The 5,465-nt window shown below is 38.1% G+C and overlaps 1 protein-coding gene across 1 annotated transcript in view; it reads right to left on the minus strand.

Moving 5' to 3' along the window:
- Positions 1 to 3,734, minus strand: part of LOC110454178 (toll-like receptor Tollo) — a 24,754-nt gene extending 21,020 nt beyond the window's left edge. The window contains exon 1 of the mRNA XM_021503553.1: positions 3,183 to 3,734. The gene's annotated coding sequence lies outside the window, so the exon portion shown is untranslated. The remainder of the gene's footprint in view (positions 1 to 3,182) is intronic.
- Between the last annotated feature and the right edge of the window lie 1,731 nt (positions 3,735 to 5,465).

A 5,465-nucleotide genomic window follows, 5' to 3' on the forward strand; every position in this document is an offset into this window, starting at 1 on the left:
CCCCCACTCCTCCCCCTCATTCCCAGGGATTTGTTCATTTTCCTTCCTCCCTCAAGTAGCCCTTACACTTACACTCAGGTAGACGGTTAACCCTTACTTTGGGTAAAAATTATCTCCCCGTCGCTCGGGTATCTAAGCCTCCCTTTCCCTCCCTGATGCAGTATTAACCCTCCCCTCCCCTATTCGTAGAATAGACCTATCCCGTCTACCCAACACTCTATCATACACCTCTGCATTCCAGACAGTGTTGAAACAGACCCGAACAAGTGTAATTGACCACACTACCCCGTACTGACCTTTCCAAGGTCACACACATGCACACACATATCGGAAATATTTATAGGGGCCACAGCTGAGCTGTGTATAAGCCTGGTTATCTTAGCGTGAGGATCAGACAGAACACAGGCACGTGGAATCAACAAATAGAAAATATTAATTGAAAGTTTTGCTTTGGGTTAAACATTTTCGAAAGGCTAAACTCATGTGCCTGCGATTAGACACACAATTTTTTAAACTTTGATACACTGCCTCTCGTTTTATCTGCTATTTCGCTTACTGCCAATATATTTCAAAATCTTTATTATCTCTTTCGGTGTATCGCCTAACCCCTTTATAACGCCAAATTGCTCGATAAATGGCGGACGTACATATATATACCGATGTTTTACTGAGATAGTAGTGTTTAATATTTTTGAAAATGCATTTGTTACACACACAACTGGTATTTCTTGTGTAAGGTTGATCGTTTAAACTACGACTATATCGCCATTATCGTGTGACTTTAAAATGCTGGACAAAATGTCTCATACACATCTTTATATTTTCAATCGCTTGTGTGAGTAAATTTCTTAATTATTTGACGAGTTTAAGAAATAAAAGATAGGAATGAATTCAGATGCAGGTTCCCACGGATTATATTTCTGTAAAGACTTTAAAATAGAAAAATAAAAAAATGATGATATGTGAGAACGATTTTGATTGTTTCTTATGATAAATTATAATATATAATATTCTCTTCCATCGCTGCTTGATAGCAAGAAGAAAAAAAATAAACTTAGTGAAATAACAAGTTAAATATCATACCGAGACACGTGATTCAAATAAAGAAATCAAATTGATTGCAAAATTTTGATCTAAAACTGTCACAAATTACCAAGAAATAGGGATCGATACCAAACTGACAAGAATTTAAATAGCATAGCGCTGACAGTTCGTTACTCGTGAATTTCGAATCTTTGGGTGTCGGCAACCAAAATATTTATCTTGTTAATTTGTAGTCTACGCGTTAGTAAGCTGACATGTTTGTACACCACCGGCCACCATGCAGCACCTGTACCGCCTACTACAACTACACGTGTTGTAGATAAAAATAGGTTCCCCTAGCGACTTGACATCTACCAATCGCCGTCTTATCTTGTAGTAAGGATATGTCAGATGTTTCGCGTCGTCCAGCTAGATCGCATCGATAGCGGACCTAGAGACCAGGGGGTGTTAATTTGTCTGAGGGGACAGCGTTTGAGGTTCCTAATAGAACAAAAATCAAAACAAATGTGGAACGTTTTTAAAGAAAACTCGCATCCTGGCACCGAGTGTGTGATTTTGGGGAGGGGTAGGAGTGGGGATTGGGTGTGTGTGTGTGTGTGTGTGTGTGTTGAAAATGCAACCCAGTGAATCCCTCTAGATAAGCCACTGCATAGAAAAGAATGTACCCTCGCGTTATCCCAAGAGACAGACAGTGTTACCATAGATAATTGGTCGTAATAGGTACGGAGCGGTGATACAGATGGCCTGGTGCTCCCTAACAAAGTTCAGAGGCAATAATAACCGGAATAACCGGCGTTACGGCCCCAGGGAGCCAAGTCTGAACTGCCGTATTTGCTGGGAGTGCAGCACAACTTTCGTAATAAAAAAAAAATGGGGAGACACGTTTTTTAATCCAATGTTTGGCGATTAAAGACGAACATTTCGTAACAAAAATAGACAGAAAAACATATCTTGTTAAGTGATATACTTGAATCAAGTTTTATAGCCCCTTTATATAGTCCTTGCAAATTAGTAAAACATTAAGTGGATGGGTTAAGTATTAACACACATTTTCTAAACAATTCAATTTCTATATACACCAATATAGTACGTATTGATTATAACATAAAGTTTAAACCAAATCGATGTTTACAGAATAGGATCTGAAGATTGAGTATCATAAAAATTGAATTAGATTTCTATTTTATTTTAAGTCCGGGTTTAAAATTATCCCGAGAGCAAAGGATGAATCAGTTTTGTATATGCAATATTTTTTAAAGAAACAAATACACTCAGTTTTGAACATATACGAGATTCGGGATTATGCAATAGTTTAAGGTGAAAGTATACAAATTTAGTAATATGCTGGACGCAGTGCTACACAAGTATTTAATTATCTTAATGGGGTATGTATCTTTAATAATATTTTGAACACAAATATGCACTAAGAAACCTTAAATGAACATCACAACACACTGCATATTTGAACTGAACACGCATCTTTCATATAATTACAATGCACGTGTATGCACGTGTTTCAATTGTATTCTATTTTTATTGAACAGGACAATATTTTAATGGAACATGCTTCTTTAATTATATCAAACCCACGGGTGCTGAACAGCTTTAATTAAACGAACATCCTAAATAATAACATCATGCACAGCATTCCTCGCTCACGCGTAAAGCTTAATCAGCTGTTATTAGACAAAGGCAGGATGCAACACAGCTTCCCTTAAAAAAACGTAATCCATCGGGCCCGAAATAATTATAATGCGACTGTTAAGGCCTGTTCCTCACCGTACAGAATAGAAGCTTTTCATAACCTCGGTTTTAAATCGAACTCCTCCTTTGATCCGGCAAAGTAAAGGGAGTATTACAGAGCATTAGTGAGGTTGTTCAGAACATCCTCACGTGTCACTTGCGCGAGCTATAAAACCTGCCACCCCCAATCAGCGATATTTTACCACCTAGGCCTAAAAGGTTAACAAAAAACCCGAAGCTTGTCCTGATGAGAAAAGGATCTGATAAAGCTTTGTGCTGTCAAAGTTGCCGTCAAGTGTTATCAATTATTTAAACGGGCAAATATTTGTGGAGCTTTAATGAAAACCCAACAGCGAGGATTTAATGAAATCGATTTAATATGAGTGGTTACCTACCTTGGTTTAGTGTATAGTATAATCCAGTGTATCCTCTTTGAAAATGAAAATTGTTTAAAAAATTCTCTTGAAGTTTTGATGAAAGTGTGTCACTTTGTAACCACGCTCCACCGTAATATCCATCTATACAGTTCAGCGTATGGAGTAAAGATTTACTTGGAGCGACAGCGTAAAGTGTAACATCCTCCTGCTCGTGTTGTGTGTGTTAGTGTGTGGTGTACTCTACTGATACACGCTCTATTGAGGAGAGATCAGACGCCTCTCCTCCATCCACCCCCTCCGCGAGTCACATGACGCTCAAGTCTCCTCTGATACAAGCTACGAAGTTCAAACCAGATATGTCAAAAATACCAGTTTTGTAGCTGCTTTTGTTCCTTTCTTCTATATAACCAAAAAATCAATCACTTGGAGAGTAGAACGAGAGAGTGAGTGAGAGAGAGGAGAACCGAAGCTTCTCCGAGTTTGCTAAGTGCGGCCGCGCGATACTTTCCCGCGCTGTGTGGTTACAGAGGCTGAGCGGGGACGGAGTCGGTGTCAGTCGCTGGGATGCTGAGCTTCAGTCGCGGTCTGTTTCCTGTCTGTTTCAGTGAAACATACAACCCCGCATAATAATATTTCTTTCAAAATTGCAATGAATCACTGCGTTTTTACATTATGCGTTTATTGGCCCATGCTTCAGTGGACAATTTCACGTCTATTTGAATATGAACAGAATGGCGTTCAATTTTTAGCGGATACCAATTTCGACTGAGCTCTCTATCAAGACAGATGTCTCCGTTACAGCGACAAAGCTTGCCTGGTTCCAAAATTCTTTATTCTCATAATTATCAATGCCAAGCATCGGAGATGGGAAAGAGAAAAAATGATTTTTTGTCTTCCGATTATTATCCCGCTGTATCGGAGCTACCAATGTAATTGATCGCGTATTTCTATGAATAAAGAAATGGATGAATTTCAAAAAAATGAAATTTCCATTCTTTGGCAAAACATTTGAAGTTTCCCCGAGGTGGATGTCATAAAGTGCAATTGAGGATAGAGCTATTTAGTCGATTCGACATTCTGAGAAACGTAAAAACGCAAGGAATTGAACAGGTCTTAGAATAATGCTTTCGTAGTAAGGAAATTAATTTGATCAAATTCTTCAATTTAAATGTCAGTCATCGAGATATAATTTAGATCTTTTGAGTTTCACTTGTTGCTCATTGTAGCTGCTACAATATGCATGATAGCTTGTTTTTATATCGGTAGCTTCTATGTGAAAGTGGAATAGCAACATCAATCGAATATATCAGTGTGCTAAGGTTTGTTTGTGTTTCACGTCCAATTAACAGCTTTGGTCATTTAAGGACATGTCAGGTTTTAATGGTTGAGGTAAACCGGAGTTCCTGGAGAAAAAACGACGACCTGGCGACAGCCCCACGTAGGCCTCGAACCTTTGACCCAGTGGTGGAGGGTAAATGACAGTCAGACCCCTTAGCCACACGGCCAACGTGGTCTTGATTCATAAATTCATAAATTCATAAAAATAGAAATACAAAGGAGCTAAATATTGAATAAATAAAACACTCAGATATTGCTCTCAAAAGCAATCGAATAGCACCATGATGCTTCTATAAATGACGGCATTTGATCAAGACCCCGTTGTGTTATTTACCGTTTGGATTTCCGCAAAGTAATTTGTTAAAATGTCATTCAATTTTGATCAAACGTTGTAAGCATGCGCGCAGCTACAATATAGAAACGAAGACTGAGGCTACTTTCGAAGATAAACATTGTCATACCGTGCTTTGATTGGTCGACGGTTTCAGCACAACGTAGTCAAACATTGATATACTCTGATAAATGTCGGTTAATTGTTAAACTTTATAAAAGCTAGATAATGTTTAAAGTGTGGTTCCCCTGTCACCATAATTAAGAAATGTTCCAAACTTTACTGAATGATATGGTACAGATGTAGTTTCTTTCCTGTAACACATCGGTATTTGCGTATATTTTGTCACCTCGATATAATGCCCCTCGTTTCATTTGCCACTTCGTTTACCGCCAACATATTTCAATTGTCTTTTTTTCTTGTTTCTTCAAACTTCATATCACCAATTCATGGCTGCTGCAAGGACGTTAAAATCCGAACAAACAAATAAAAAAACAAAATCTTATTTTTTTAAAATAATTCCCATATAATTTTCCCAAATTTATCGTCAACCCCTTTATAACGCCAACATTTCTTTTGACTGATGTTGGCATTATAACGAGGTTTTACTGTATCTCCATTAAATGTGACGG

Source organism: Mizuhopecten yessoensis, unplaced genomic scaffold (assembly GCF_002113885.1).
Source record: "Mizuhopecten yessoensis strain PY_sf001 unplaced genomic scaffold, ASM211388v2 scaffold7713, whole genome shotgun sequence".
NCBI lineage: Eukaryota > Metazoa > Mollusca > Bivalvia > Pectinida > Pectinidae > Mizuhopecten > Mizuhopecten yessoensis.